The sequence below is a fragment of the Lissotriton vulgaris genome, chromosome 1_1, assembly GCF_964263255.1.
Source record: "Lissotriton vulgaris chromosome 1_1, aLisVul1.2, whole genome shotgun sequence".
NCBI lineage: Eukaryota > Metazoa > Chordata > Amphibia > Caudata > Salamandridae > Lissotriton > Lissotriton vulgaris.
Genome location: NC_141685.1, coordinates 591707121 through 591724549, shown reverse-complemented (window position 1 = coordinate 591724549; position 17429 = coordinate 591707121). Strand labels below are relative to the sequence as shown.

The 17429-nt window shown below is 41.4% G+C and overlaps 1 protein-coding gene and 1 pseudogene across 6 annotated transcripts in view; one reads left to right on the top strand and one right to left on the bottom strand.

Annotated features, from left to right (window-relative positions):
- The window catches only part of SSX2IP (SSX family member 2 interacting protein), a 632083-nt gene that overhangs the window by 399299 nt on the left and 215355 nt on the right, over positions 1–17429 (top strand). The gene's annotated exons all lie outside the window — the stretch shown is intronic.
- On the bottom strand, positions 6510–7425 carry LOC147747534 (uncharacterized; annotated as a pseudogene).

Here is a 17429-nt window from a genome sequence, read left to right as displayed (position 1 = left end):
TGAAATTCCATATATAGTTAGTTGCACTAACTATATATCGCGGACCCGCAATCCACTGCTAATGATGTCACATATTACATCATTCATGACATGGTCAGTGACATCACTGATGATATCACTGATGACATCACTGATGACATCACTGATGACATCACTGATATCACTGATGACATCTCAAATGACATCTCTGATGACATCACTGATAACATCACTGATGATAACACCCAGTGACTGTATGTTTCTGTAGAGTTAAAATATGTCACATATTGAAGAATGAGTGGATGTATAAGTGTCTGGATAAAGGATTTAGTAGGTGCATGACTGACTGTATGAGAGAATGATTAAATGTGTCTCACTGAGTCCATGGGTTAGTGATTAAAGTGTCTTAATTTGGCAATCATTATTTATGTTGTTCTGTAAACTGCTGCATGTTTAAATCAGTAGCTATATGAGTAACTATATGGGTTATTGAATGGTTGCCCAAGTATTTGTATGGGAGACTGAGTATGTGTGTGGGTGGCTGGGAGGTGTATAACTCTGTGCATAGATGTGTGAGCAGTTGATTCCCTAGGTGTATGGGTTCAAAAGTGCATGTAGAAACAGCTGTATGGACAGTTGACTGTGTGCATAAGTATATTGGTGAGTGAATGGATATCTCAGTGCTACATGTCAAAGTAAGTACATATGTAAAACACACTCCACGTGAGAGTTGACATATATAAATAACTGAACATAAGAGCCAGTGAATGTGAGAGTGGCTGTATGAATCATTGTGAACTTGTATCAAGGATTGTATAAGAGAGTAAATATGTGTTAGTATATGTTTGAATAAGTAAGGTGTGTATAACTGTATAGTTGAGGAAATGGAGATGTGATTGATTCTTTGCATGACTGACTAGGTGTGTGAGTAACTCCATGGATGTGTGACAGTCTGTGAGTGCCTGTTTACACTGAGTGTATCTAAGGTTATATTAGAGTCTGAAGATGTATTATCACATAAATGATATCATCAGTGATGTAATCAGTAATGTCAAATGAGATGTCAGTGATGTCATTTGAGATGTCATCAGTGATGTCATCAGTGATGTCATTTGAGATGTCATCAGTGATGTCATCAGTGATGTCACTGACCATGTCATGAATGATGTAATATGTGACATCATTAGCAGTGGATTGCGGGTCCGCGATATATAGTTAGTGCAACTAACTATATATGGAATTTCAATGGTTTTGTGCAAATAAAATAAGGTTTTGTAAATGCTAATCCCTAACTATATATGGTCTATAACCTATGGTTTTTTCAGTGAATTTTCAAGGTTTTGTAAATGCAAATTCCTAACTATATATGGTCTATAACCTATGGTTTTTTCTGTGAATTTCATTGGTTTTTTAAAAGCTAATATCTATAGCTGTAAAATATATTCTTTATTAAGTGACGTATCACGTAGCCCGTGAGACGCCTCATGATGCATCGCATAACCGTGACGTATCGTCTCTGCAGCGCAAACCAAACCCAAAACGTAAGCGCGCCAGAACACGCTTAAAGATATATATATTTTTTTTTAACCTTAATTAGACAAAATCCACACGTGCACATATCACAAACGTTCAAAAAACACAATATGTCGGACTCCCGTTACGCTGCCGGTTAGCTGTCCGGTTAGCTGCCCGGTTCGCGTACCAAGACGCGTCTCTACGGCGAAAAAATCGGATTTTTTTTTTTTTGGCCCCGCGTGGCTTTATAATATCCCCCTCATCAATCCTAGGGGGTCAGAAGGGGTCTACCTTGCCCTCTTTCCTTCATTTCCCCCTTTGTTTTGGCCTCCTCTTGTCTCTCGATCCTACCGAGAGACAAGATGGCGGGCGCTCGGACTGTTTACAATGTTGACAGCCAATCAGCTACTCCTCAGACTCCCGTTACACTCCCGGTTAGCTTCCCGGTTAGCTGCCCGGTTAGCTGCCCGGTTAGCTGCCCGGTTCGCGTACCAAGACGCGTCTCTACGGCGAAAAAATCGGATTTTTTTTTTTTCTGGCCCCGCGTGGCTTTATAATATCCCCCTCATCAATCCTAGGGGGTCAGAAGGGATCTACCCTGCCCCCTTTCCTTCATTTCCCCCTTTGTTTTGGCCTCCTCTTGTCTCTCGATCCTACCGAGAGACAAGATGGCGGCCGCTCCGGACTGTTTAGAATGTTGACAGACACCGGAGAGCCAATCGGCTTCGCATCGCAAAGTTCCGTTACGCGAAAAGTACGCGAACCGGAGCGCTGCCCGGAGCGCTGTTACAGATATATATCTTGTTTTAAATGTTAATTTCTCAAAATCCACTGAAGCACATATATTGAGACCTAGCAAAGGCACATCGGGCTAACAGTCCCTACAATTTTGCCAAGTTTCGTGCAAATCCATTCAGCCGTTCGAGCTAAAAGTGAGGCCAACCGCCCTATGGAAAAATGAATGGGAAAAACACGTTTTGGGACCCCCCTTTTTTCTCGGCCCCCCCTTGACGACCCCCCCCCAAATTTTCAGGGGCTGCTCAGAAACAAAATGTGCCATTTTCCTGAAAATTTCAGCCAATTCCGTGTCGATGCATTTCAACTTACTGGTAAGTGGCGGCGGTTCAGGCAGTACTTCTAATTTTCTCCACCAAAAGCCACTCACTGCCGAACTGCTCACGGGCGGGTGCCGTTGTCTTGAAAGTGGCTCTTCACGCAAAACATTAATCACCAATTTCCTGAAATGAATTTTACAACGCACTCCTGGATTTTGCATGCTTAAATGGATTTTATTTTCAGGCAGACCGGTTTCAGCATTACGCCTTTTTCAATGCCTCTTGGTGTTTTACACTCACATTGCCCCCATTTAAATATCTATATGTGCTTCTTTAATGGTTGTGAGAAGCAGGGTCAGTGATGACGGACAACAGTGATGGCAGTCCTGTCTGTTCTTACGTCCGCCATGTCCGCATGAAAAAACAATTATTTGTCTCGAAGTGAGTTTGGCTGCATGCTCGTACATTTTCGTTATAGTAACATCAATCCCGCAGTGGATACGAGTATGCAATTTTCATTTGCATCATGACGAATTTCACTCACCACATCAGGGCTCATTAAAGAATGTTCCTCGCCCTGATATATATATATATATATATATCACATATATACCACGAACTTCGCCAAATCCCCCAAGTAAGACTCACAAGGAAATAACGAAACCGGACCCATGTGGATATTCTGCAAGTTTGTTTATTCCATCCTTAGTGCACGGAACACGCCGCCATGACGCGTTTCGGGACCTCCGCCCCTTGATCACATGACATGGTTGGTTACACACCCATCATCTTTAAAGTGCTGATACACAGTCAGCTGACCCCACAGCCTGTGGAAATAAAAAACATACTTCAGCCTGGTTCAGTAGCGCTTATGCTTCACAGTGTTTCCGTGCATTTAACACAAAAACTGCACTCAGATGTCCCAGAAACAGATTCTATAATTCACCATGTTGCCAAAAATAGAAAACTAAACAGATTTAAAAGAGAATATCCCTCTTGGTTTATCTGTTCAATTCGATGTTCCACATAACTCATCGTGATTCATTCCCAATAAGTATATTGATAAAAATCTGTAATCAACAATTTTGTATACACCACATTAAAATCATGTACAAAAATATATATATTCAATTTATATATTTCTCTCGTGCAAATCCGCTGTATATTGTGCAAAATTCGCAAATCACTGGCTGAATGGGAACACATGGTTTGGGTCAAATTTTCAAACTTTCAAGATTGCGCCCAAGTGGGCATTAACCGCTACACATAACCACTGCTTCCACACTGCTGTATCAAGGGTACAAAAGCTGGTACACTTTAAAAGAATATCGCAAACATAATTGTGATACATAATAATAATAACTCTCTAACCAAGTGATAAGAAATGTTTTCGCTCCCTTCACCATAAATTGAAGTTAAAAACAGAAGGCAGACTATTTACATGTTTGATTATGATACATTTTTGCCCCTCAATCGATCTGCAGTTACTGACAAAGTTTGGTCCAACTGGTCTAAATATTAGGTCCCTAATAAAGACAAGAATGTAAGTCTTCCGTTTGATTCAAACCATTGGGGACCTTGGAATTGAGTTCCAGAATATATCGTGTTTCCAAAACTCTCAATCGGGCCTCCCTATCGCCACCCCTACGAAGTGGCGGGACCATGTCAATCGCATAATACTGCAAGCATCCTATGTCCCCCCCCCATGGCACATATTTACATGTCTGGCGCCAGGTTATGCCTCGTCCTTGTTGGTCACTGCCCTGAGGTGCTGAAGAATGCGCTTGTGCACCTGCAGCTTGGTGCTGCCTACGTAGCGCAGGCCACAAGCACATTCCAACACATAGACCACGAAGTCTGATTTGCAGGTAATTTTCTTTTTAATCAAGACCACCTCATTATTGAAAGCTGTCATGTAGGTGGTCCTGTTTTTTCCTATCCTGCATGCCTTGCAGACTGCACACTTTAGGAAGACCTTACTCTTGCCTAGCCAGTTGTCATCGGCTACTTCCGGGCTACTCTTTACTATCATATCGCTCATAGACCTCGCTCTGCTGTAGGTTATAGCTGGTCTCTCGGCAAGGGTCTCACCAATGACCGGGTCTCCCTTGACCACTTGCCAATTTCTGCGAATGATGTTGAATATTTCTTTGTGCTGTCTGCTGTATGCCGTTATTAGTCTAGGCTGACCAGACTCCTTCCCTGCGGTCCATGTAGGCCCAACATCTGTTATTGGACTGTGCCCTGATGTTGAGTTGGCACGTCTCATGGCACCCTCCACCATTTCTCGTGAGTAGCCTCTTTCAATAAATCTATTCCTGCTTGCTTTTTGTGCTTGCTCACAACTCTCTTTTGTGCTACAGATCCTCTTGATCCTCAGCATCTCCCCGTAGGGAATGCTTCGAATCAAGTGCGCCGGGTGGTGGCTGGTGGCGTGCAACACCGTATTTCCAGCTGTTGCCTTGCGATGCAGGTCAGTCACTATCCTGCCATTGGCAATGTTCACTTCCACATCTAAGAAGGTGACCTGTGCTCTGCTGAGTTGACCAGTGAAATGTAGGTTTAGATCATTTCCATTGATGTTGGTTATGAACTTGTTAGCCTCTTCTTCTGACCCCTTCCAAATGATGAAAAGGTCATCAATAAATCTGTACCAGGCTATGATGTTATTGGCCATGGTACCCTCATATGTTCTTGCTAGGACCTGCTCCTCCCAATGCCCCATATGCAGACAGGCATAGCTGGGGGAGAAGCAGGCCCCCATCGCAACTCCCCTTAATTGCTGGAAAACCTGTTTTTGGAACAAGAAGAAGTTGCTTTTGAGGCAGATCTCAATCATCTCACTTATCATGCTGTTGTGCTGTATCATACAGGCAGGTCTACGCTCCAGATAGTGTTTTACCGCCCTTAATCCATCGTTGTGATTAATACTAGTGTATAAGGAAGTTACGTCTAGTGTTAGTATTAGGTAATCTTCCTGCCACTCTATGGTCCTGATATCCAAAAAATCACCTGTATCCCTGATGTAAGAGGGAAGCGCCCTCACATGCTCCTGCAGGAAGTGATCAATATATTTAGAGGCATTCTCAAAAGGGCCCTGCCTGGCGGAAATGATAGGCCTCCCTGGGGGCTTGGTCAGATTCTTGTGGACTTTCGGAATCATATAAAACACAGGGATCACAGGATAATTAGACTTCAGGAATTTTTGTTCATCCCCACTAAGTAATCCCATGCCCTTCCACACATATAATCTGGTATTGAAAGCATCCCACGCCTGTCTAGCTGTCCGCCAATCGCTCCTGCAATAACAATTCCTGTCATTCAATTGCAGTAAAGCCTCTTCCATATACAGTTGTTTTGGCCACAGGACAATGTTGCCCCCCTTATCTGATTGTTTTACAATCACCGTATTCTCCCCCTGCAGTTTCTTCATTAAACTCCCATAGGCATTATTGCACCTATTCTTGGATCTAGTGTCTTTTGTTCTGGAGGCCTGGTGCAACTCTTTAAGATCAGATATAACCAGATTATTGAATACTTCTATGTTGTCATAGACTGATATGGGGTTGAATGTTGATTTGGGTCTGAAGCTCGTAGCCCCCGGGGCATCTGTTCTTATATGTTCCTCTATGTCAACATCCACAAAAGTTCCCCCTTCCTTGTTCAAATCAACCAGGTCCATATATAAATCAACCTCTCCCGCCAGACATGGACCCGGATCCAGCTCAGTTCTAATGTTATCCTGGGTTGGTATGCGCGTTTTCAATTTGTTTTGCAAGAATAGCTTTTTTAATTTCAATTTACGTATATATTTAAAAAAATCCATTCTCGTTTGCGCATAATTGAATGTACATGGGGGACAATAGGTCAAGCCTAATGATAAAGTTTTGATCTCTTTAACAGTTAAATGAACATCTGAGAGGTTAATCACAGATAGTTGATCGCTTACTTGATTGTTCACTAGCGGTTCCATCGTTTTCGTCCCCGGCCCCTCACTGGTGGTTTTGCTGCGCCGGTTTGTTGCCCGACTCCTCCTCCGCCACTTGCGTTTGAGGTTGCGTTTCCGCCTGATTTCTTGCCAGCGGTGTGAGATCTTAGGGTCTGCTTGCGGTCGCTGCATAGGCACTCTACTTCCTCTCAGCGACCGCTTGGTAAAACCCTCCGCTTCCTCAGTATTGCGTTGGTCGTTTTCTGACTCACTTCCTGGAATGGAACTTAAGTTCAAATCCGAGGTAGAAGGGCTGGTGCCCCTATTGCTTGTTTGCCCTGTGCCTGTAGAGCGAGGTCCGGTCGTCCCCTTTGGATGATCATACTTCTTTGAGAAGGTGAAGATACGACCGTTTTGGTAATCTAGTTTGTCCCTCTGAAATTTGAAGGTCTTTCTTCTTTTGATTACCTCCTCCTCCTTAGTGAGTCGTTGTATCATTGAGTCGCGCAATCGTTTTTCCTGTTCCGCATCATTAAGCTTCTTGATTTGTTCATTTAAATCACTTATCACAACTCCCAGTTTCGCTCCGTCACTCTCCGCATATTTGACTAGTATTCTAAGTAGTCTGCTCGAAGAGTCCAGATTACACCTTGCCCATTCGTTTAACATCTCTGGGTCCGGGTTTTCAAAGCTGGGGGCCAGCATGATCCTTAAGCCCCGGGGAACGCGTCCAACTTCCAAATAGCGGGACAGTGATTTCCTCTCCCACCATTTTGCCTGTTCCGTCCGCATGGCTTTTTCTAGTTTTTTAAAGAGTTCTTTCATGGCGTTGCTCCCCACGTTGGATTGCGTAGCCTGCGCCATAGGGTTATTGCTGGTAACGGGAGTATCGTCAAACATTTCAATAGCTGCCTCCTCACGGGATCTGACCACATCGGCGGCGGCCATGGTCTGTGCACGTGTATTGTTAAGGATTACTGACGGATAATTTACTGCACTCAGCTCTGCGCGCCCGGGCTTCAAGTAACCCGTCACACTATGCTGCTTCCTCCTTCAGTCCCGAAAGTAAATTGCTTGCGGCTCCACACCACGCCATCCGCTGCTTCACTGTGGCGCCGGTTCTACCACAGCCGTGGGAACTGCCTCGCCTTTCAGTGCAGCGGCTGCTCTTGGAGAATTCCGCTTGTCGGGGGCTGTCGCGGTTGCTCTTACCAGAGCCGCTGAATCTTGCAGGAAAACCCGCAAACGCTGCTTCCTGCCGCTTACGCCCTGTTCACTGAAGGGGTCCGGTTGTACACCCAGAAGCTGTTGGTGTAGTAACGTGCCACAAACTTCGCCAAATCCCCCAAGTAAGACTCACAAGGAAATAACGAAACCGGACCCATGTGGATATTCTGCAAGTTTGTTTATTCCATCCTTAGTGCACGGAACACGCCGCCATGACGCGTTTCGGGACCTCCGCCCCTAGATCACATGACATGGTCGGTTACACACCCATCATCTTTAAAGTGCTGATACAGTCAGCTGACCCCACAGCCTGTGGAAATAAAAAACATACTTCAGCCTGGTTCAGTAGCGCTTATGCTTCACAGTGTTTCCGTGCATTTAACACAAAAACTGCACTCAGATGGCCCAGAAACAGATTCTATAATTCACCATGTTGCCAAAAATAGAAAACTAAACAGATTTAAAAGAGAATATCCCTCTTGGTTTATCTGTTCAATTCGATGTTCCACATAACTCATCGTGATTCATTCCCAATAAGTATATTGATAAAAATCTGTAATCAACAATTTTGTATACACCACATTAAAATCATGTACAAAAATATATATATTCAATTTATATATTTCTCTCGTGCAAATCCGCTGTATATTGTGCAAAATTCGCAAATCACTGGCTGAATGGGGAACACATGGTTTGGGTCAAATTGGGAGAATATATATATATATATATATATATATATATATATATATATATATATATATATATATATATATATTCACTGAAAAAACCATAGGTTTGACACATGTTATAGTTAGCTGGATATTTTACTCATATAAAACCAATGAAATTCCCCTGTTATAGTTACTTCAGCTAAATATAACTCGCGCGCCAGCAATGCACTGCTGATGACTTCACATATTACATCACTCATGACATGGTCAGTGACATCACTCATGACATCACTTATGACATCATCCAGTGAATGGGTTAGTTCTGAAAATTAAATATGTTTTATATAGGTTTATCTGAAGGTTGATGGAAGAAGAATTGAGTATATAAGTGTATAAATGGCTGCTTTTTGGGTGAAAAACAGATTGTATAACTGACTGATTAAGTATATCTTAATGAGTACATGGGTTAGTGAGTAATGTTTAAATATATACATATCTGTATCAGTCTCAGTTTCTATGTAAGTGGCTGCATGTGTTGGTGAGTAGCTATATGAGTGATATATAATGTCTATATAGGTTATTGTTTGATTATTAGTTGGAGTGTCTGAGTGTCTAAGTGTTATATGCTTCGTTGGGAGATCTTACGTAGTGCATAGATGCATGAATGAGTGACTTACTGTTTGTATGTGTTGTAGGCAGCATATATGCTGGACTGTATGGGTGAGTGAGTGTGTGTGGAGAGTAGGTATATAGGTTATTTGTTTTTTTCTGTATGAGTGTATATATGACTGTCTAAGTGAATGAATAACTGTTTTAATAGTGTATTTCTTAGTAAGTACATATGTTTTAAACTAGTACATATAAGTTATGTGTGAGTAACTCTGTGGTTTAGGGTCGGTGTGTAACAGAATGATCAGGATGTATCAGTGTATAAGAAACATATGGTGACTGAATACATATATGAGTGACTGTATATAATATATGAGTGACTGTATATGTCTGTTGATGAATAAGTGGTTGTGTATATAGATCTTCAAATTACTAAATAGGTGTGTTCTAAGTGGCATTGGTATGGCTATTGTATTGAAAATGTTATTTTCTATTTTTGAGTGTGTGTAATAAAGGTTATATTAGGGTGAGTGAATGTCTGCCACTCTTCCACAAGGATGATGTCATCAGTGATGTCATTTGAGATGTCATCAGTGATGTCATCAGTGATGTCACTGACCATATCATTAGTGATGTAATATGTGAAGTCATCAGCAGTGCATTGCGGGCGCGCGAGTTATAGTTAACTGAAGTAACTATAATGGGGGAATTTCATTGGTTTTATATGAGTAAAATATCCAGCTAACTATAACATGTGTCAAACCTATGGTTTTTTCAGTGAATTTCAAAAGTTTTTTAAATGCAACTTCCTAACTATAACGTGTTTTTATACCTATGGTTCTTTCAGTGAATTTCATAGGTTTTTTGAATGCTACTTCCTAACTATAACGGGTTTAAAACCTATGATTTTTTAAGTGAATTTCAAAGGTTTTGTAAATGCTAATTCCTAACTATACCGTGTGTTGTACAATTGTGGTTGAATGTGTGCATGGTTTCATCTCTCTTGATATACGATGGACGTCGGCTGTTTGATGTACAACAATCCTTTAACCCCTCCCACGCTTATGACGGAACCGCTCCATCATAGCCCTCGGGTGGGCTGCGCTGGTGACGGAGTGGTTCCGTAATGGCCCGCCCGGCACGCCTGCGCGGCGCTGATTACGCGCCTGTGCTGACGTTCTGAAGAACGGGCGGGCCCATGACGGAACCAGATGCGTCACGTTGTAAATAGCCCACACCATGGCGCATCTTTTGCACCGCCGCTGCGTCACAAAAGTGACGCAACGGCGGCGCAAAACAGGTGTAAGGGGCTTGTAAATCTGCCCCAAGGTGTCTAAAGGTAGGGTAGTGAGTTAAGGGAAATTAAAATTATGGGAAGAGCAGTATGGAAAAGAAAGTAAAGGAGGAGGAGTGACAAAAAGGGGAGTGAGGATGGACATAAGGAAGGAGAGTAAGGGACTTAGAGATTCGCGCCTGCGCTGATGATCTGAAAAACGGGTGGGGCCATGATGGAACCAGATGCGTCACGTTGTAAATAGCCTGCACCATGGCGCATCTTTTGCACCGCCGCTGCGTCACAAAAGTGACGCAATGGCAGCGCAAAACAGGTGTAAGGGGCTTGTAAATCTGCCCCAAGGAGTCTAAAGGTAGGGTAGTGAGTTAAGGGAAATTAAAAATATGGGAAGAGCAGTATGGAAAAGAAAGTAAAGGAGGAGGAGTGACAGAAGGGGAGTGAGGAGGGACATATGTAAGGAGAGTAAGGGACAAAGAGAGATACATAGAGTAGGGTAAGGGGAATGAAGGTAAAAGAAATGGAAAGATGGTGAGGGAAGGGGATTTGAGGATGATAAACCGGAGGTAAGTGACCCCTAAGGCGCAACCCGCGATTTCCCCCCCCCATTTTTTTTTTTGCCTTGGGGGTCCTTGTGGGACCCCCTGAGCAGGCCTAGGGGGACAGGGTGCGTCTACCCTGCCCCCTTTTTGAGTTCTACACCTTGGTTTTTCTGCTTTCCTGTGCCTCAGTCTACCGAGGCACAAGATGGCTGCCAACAATTTCTGTTTTAGAGTGTTGGCAGACAGTGGCAGCCAATCAGCATGAAGCTCGTGCACGGCAAGGTGCGCGCACGGTGTGCGCACCCGTGCGCGCTTCTAGATATATAATTGATTTTAACTTTAATTTTCTCAGCAACTACTGGAGGGATTTACACCATTTAAACAAAAGCGTGATCTGCGTACCAGACCCTACAACTTTCCCAAATTTGGTGTAATTCCGTTCAGCGGTTCGGGCTGTAGCCGTGTCTAAACGTCCTATGGAAATGAACATGGGGAAAACACGTTTTGGGACCCCCCTTTTTTCTCAGCCCCCGCTTGACGAATCTTCCCGTGATTTTCAGGGAAGGAGCGGAGCGTAGCGAGCCATCTTCTTTGAGAAATTCGCGGAGATTCATCAACCGGCGCCAAAGTTATTCCCAATAGAATGTTGCAGATTTCCTATGGAAACTAGGTCCTAACTATAACTACCTACTGGCTACCGCCAGTAAGAGAGAGAGAGATATATATATCGAAGGCAAGTGCTGAAACGCGTCTGATACCATTTTCTTTGCGCAAAATAAACCGTACTTGGTTTAATATCTGCTGTGAGTGCCGACTTGTTGCTTTCTGCTGCCGGCCCCCGGTCGCAGAGTTGCGGAGCTTCGAATATATATATATATATATATATATATATATATATATATATATATATATATATATATATATATATATATATATATATATATATATATATATTTTTTTTTTTTTCTTCCTTTTTTTTTTTTTTTTTTTTTTTACACTGAAAAACCACAAGTTTCAAGCAGGTTATATTTAGGAATTAGCATTTAAAAAACCTTAGAAATTCACTGAAAAAACATAGGTTTCAGGGGTGTTATAGCTATCTGGACATTTCACTCATACAAAACCATTGAAATTCCTCAGTTATAACTAACTGTAACTCTTGCGCCCGCAATCCACTCGTGATGATGTCACATATTACATAATTCATTACATGGACGGTGACATCACTGATGATGTCACTGATGCCATCTCAAATGACATCACAGGTGACATCCCTGATGACGTCATCCATGTGACAATCTGATACATCTCCTCATACACTAGTCTAACCTTTCGACACTCATTACAAAATATGGAGTACCATATTTGAAACCATTGACACACCAAAACAAGTTTCTAAAAACCTACTCAGTGATTCCTACATCTACACACACATGTAAACACTTACCTATATATTCACTCATACATGCTAACAAAGATCAATAGAACACTATTAAATATACTTATACACCTACATCGACATTACACACCAGCACACATCCTATTCACTTATGCAGTCATCCTACTCACTTATGCTAACAATTGATCATACTTATATTTACTAAGCTACATATTTATACAAAAAACACTGTATTTATTCATATAGATAGTAAATCATTCTTAGTGTGTTTTATAAAATCACTATTACAAGTATACAGTTTTCCATAGTCACTCATACAATCACTTAGTCTTATGTATACTTATTTATATACAGCAACTGTCACATACACTGCCTTTTACATTTCTACTTTGTTGGACATGTATCATTGAGAAATATAGTTACTCATCACCACACCCATAAAGAGATTCAGTCACCCAAACAAGTGTTTCCAGGTGCAGTATTAACCTCATATACCTACTTAATCAACTATTTACACATCTTTGGACAGTCACACACCTCCCACTCACACACACATTCACTATCCCATACAAATACTCACTTAACTAATTAATACTAATATAAACTTTCACACACCTAGTAACCACCTTATGTAGTAGTTTACACAACAAGAGATAAAGTGAAACGGAGATCCACACAATTGAATCACTATCCCATATATTTAGTGAGACACTTTAAATTAGTCACTTAGAAAGTCAATCACACTGCTACTAAATCCTCCATCTAGACACTTTTACATCCACTCAGTCTTCAATGCAGATTGCTATATATATAATACTTATTTAAATATCGAACCAAACCACATTCACTGGAGTATGTCATCAGTGATGTCATCAGTGATGTCACTGACCATGTCATGAATGATGTAATATGTGACATCACCAGTGGATTGCGGACGCGAGAGTTACAGTTAGTACACCTAACTACAGCTGAGGAATTTCAATGGTTTTGTATGAGTGAAATGTCTAGCTAACTAGAACACCCCTGAAACCTATGTTTTTTTCAGTGAATTTCTAAGGTTTTTTAAATGCTAATTTCTAACTATAATCTGCTTGAAACCTATGTTTATTCAGCCTTCTTCGTAACTTCTACCCATCAATAGCAGTTGGTAATTTCCACACTTCCATCCTTTCTTGCATCCTTACTTTCGCACACTGTGTACTTTATGCACTAGCTTGCTTCCTTAGATGTGCTACTCGTTTCTCTTTCTCCCACTGCGGAATCCAACACCCTATCTGTGTAATGAGCTGGAAATCCAAAGATTCTCTTGACTGACAAGGCAGTGGGTAGTTTGCGTGTCTCCAGCCTTTCTTATTCACCTTTTTCATCTTCCACTCAATCAACACATCCTCCACACATACACACAACTACTTGCTGCATACCTTAGCTGTGATTACCAACTATTCTTCTATTTCATATTCCTATTCAAAGTGCAGGGCTTTATCGAACATTTTTATTGTAACAAGTACCCCAGCCGAAGACATTGTAAATGTGCACACTTGCTCCCTTTCTTGGCTGGGGTTATCAATTATTCTTCAATTTCATATTCTGATTCAAACTCAAGGCCCATTATTGAGCTTTTTTGTTGTAACTACTGTTGCAGGAATTCTTCCCCTACACAGAACTGTGCATAAAGACTTAGGACCTCAATGAATTACGGTGTACCAAAACCCACCTTAGTACCCAAACCCCCTACCAGACTAGCAACCAGTGACTCATTGGTTCTTCGTCCTATAGCAAAAACACCAATTACTAGTCAACCTAGAACATGCGACTTAGATTACCTCAAGTAAGGTAGATAAAAAGAGCACTCTTTCGTTATAGTCTTACACAAGTCCAAAACAAGGAGTAAATAAAGACACATGCAAGTTTGAAATGTTTATTTCTAATGCTGTAATCTTATGCACAGAACCTTAGATAATACAACCAAAGATATTATCATAAACTAGGTTGTCCGCATTGTTACTATTCCATAAAATACAAAGGGAGAAAGCTTCTTATATTGCTAACGGGAAACAGGTTTAAAATATACCTACATTTCACCCTCCCTACCTTCCAGGTTAGTTTATAACTACAGAAGGTCTCATAGGATTACATGGACGGCCCCATACCGCTGGTACTCAGCGGTAGTGGATCACATGGAGTTCTGCACAAACTTGTCGGGATCCAATGTTCTCCAACTGTGTCTAATTATGCCTCCACAATACATTATTAAATGCGCCAGTATCAGCCCTGGCCACAGCTGCATATGTGTTATAGGTTGAACGTGCGAGGATCATTCCGAATAACAGTATCCAAGATAACCTTGAGGTTCCATGCTATCCCTATACACACTAAACTAGCGAGGCAGTCTAGAAAGGTAGCATAACTAATTATTCTCATGTGAAATAAAATGCTCAGCCTTCTCTAAACAATATCAAGATTTTGTGTTGTGTGCAAAGCAGAGCAGGAAAGCAAAAATGGCGATTAACCTTCTAATGAACCCATGCTAACTTAAAACAGTGTGAGTGCAAGGCTCAGCCCACAACACCCTCCCTCAATAGAACCACCTGATATAAACATGGGCGAACTAGGAACGCAGAGTCCAAGCCTGAAAAGCAGAGGCAAGTTCAAATTTACATAACATTTTTTTCGCTGTTTGATAGAAAACATTAACTAAATAATAAAGAATAGGTAGAAAAATCAGAGTCTTAATCCAACAACGTATAAGCACAGTATGTAGCAACAGCCTCCAAGAGGAAGTCATTGTTCTCATCTGAAAACATTTCAGCCATCCAATTAAATAGTGAGAATGAACATACATGTTCCTCAACGACCGGAGCCTCTATCACCATCGGAGGAAAACTCTGGTCATCTTCAATGTAACTGCGTGCCAAGAAGTCATGCTCTGCTGCAAAAACATTCCAACGTCCCATTATTCCATGTATCTCTGCTAAGGCCATAATCCCGCCGCCAGAACAAAGCAAGTCATGAACCACTAAGGGTCTCATAATCCGCGTTGGGAGACACCGTACTGCACAAATCCAGGGCCCAGTCGAAATCGCAGCTCAAGCAATGGAAGACAAGTTGAAGGCATGTGGAAAAGGAAAATCGAAATGATAATCCATAAGCTGCACTCAATGTTGACAGAGGCAGCGCTCCGTAATAACTAAGCATTCGGTTGCGGAGCAGCAACAGCCGGGACATATTGTCGTGTGCTGCAGGATGTGCATCCATATTGAAGTAAACAAATTATTAAAAGTACACCAGCAACCAATGCGAGGATTAAGCGGAATTCACCAAAGATGCTGGAAAACATCGAATGAAAAAATGCAGAGAAGACACAAAATATACTTTGAAAAGAAGTCACAAGACCACTGCTTCGAACTTTAAAAAAGTAAGGTAACTCAGTCAAGAACGCATTAAAGATACTCTGATTTAACTCCCCAAAATACAGAGGCACGTCTGTATTTAATAAATCATACACTTCTGTGCGGGTGTTTGCTACATGAAGGACAAATGTTTCTCTAGCAGATGTAAGGGCGACCTCTTTGTGAGACAATAGCGCTCTTATACGGCTCATTTGGTTGACTCTTCTTTCAAGGTCTGAATCGATGGCCAGATGGAAACATCCAGCTTCCCATGCAGAGAAGTAAACACAACTTTTTTTTTTATAGCAAACCACACGCTCAGTTACCGTAATCATGTAACCGATGCCTGGTAACATTGCACAACAATCTGCATTATTTCAAATTAAATAACTCCTGTTTCCAGTAAACTGAATATTGGTATAATAGCAGGTGTTGCAGTGCCTTTCAAAACTCACACCAAATTAGGTGCCTCTTGATGACAAGACCCATGCAATTGTATGTGTCTACAAATTAAGGAGTTATCTGGTGCTATTGTGCAATCCTCGCCATTCACATAGACTTCTTTTCCCTCCCTCAGGCACCTATATGTAAATGATAATAACCAAGCTACATGCAGATAAGCGCTGCCTAAAGATCCATATCTGCCTATAGCATAGTATTTCATGCAAACCCCAAACTTAAACAGGCTTAAAATTAACGTTATGATACCGTGGATAAGCCACACAGCTGAATCGGATTTCCAATGAGTGACCATTATCATAGCACGCCCTGTGCTCTGATTTGACGGTGAGAGTGATCGCACCATAGTTTGTACTGCTAATCATTCTCAGCATACGCTACGAATACACTTTCACGGTACACGTCGCATCAAAGCTTCAGTGTGACGTGATGTACGGCGCCCCGTACGCAAAGACGCAAATGTTTTAACATATATTTATGTATTTATTGAACATACTAACAGAACACATTCTCTAGGATAATTATGAAAACATTTTTTTTAAGTTCCAATGATCCTATATTACTTTTAAAAGCAATTACACAAATCACAGTGAAACCTCATGCGTACTCGCATCCTAAGAGCACCGTAATAACAGCGTAACCGTATGCAAAGCCATGTGACTTTAAAAGAAGAGATTTGATTTGTTCATAACACTTTCTATTACAACTGTTGAAACTTCCGTCCCATTTTAATAATTCTACTTTGACTTTCTAAAAAGGAGCATCTCTTCTGAGAATCTTGTCAAATGGAACAAAGTTTACCATAATAACAGCAATGGACTCATCTTCCAGCCATTCTTCAGAGGAATATTTAATTCCTAAAGAACCTCCAAAGAAGCGGAAAGAAGCTCTAATTTGGCAGTTTTTTACTCTTCCAGATGTGCAAATAAAGGTTAATGCTCCAAAAGTAACCTGTAAAATTTTCCAAACTCTTTCAAGGGGTTATCCATCTCAAAAATACTCTTTTAGCAATTATGGAGCGACCCATGAAGAACTTACACCCCAACAGCTTTGCTCGAGCTGCAACACAGAGGTTGAAGGACAGTCCACCTGCTACTGCACCAAGCACATCAACTACTGCACCAGCATTTTCAGCAAACCGTCCACACCTACAAATTCATCCTGATTTTGCTCAAGTTAAAATTTTATACATTTATTGCAATAAACTTTTGTGTTAGGGGAAACAATCTATTGAACTGATAAAACGCAGGAAGCAGGAGCATTGCTGTCCTCAACATTACTTTGTTTTTCTTTCTTTTGTTCCTGTTGGACACTTCCAAGCCCCCCATTATAGCAAAAAATTGCCCCCGGGATTGAGCCCCCCAC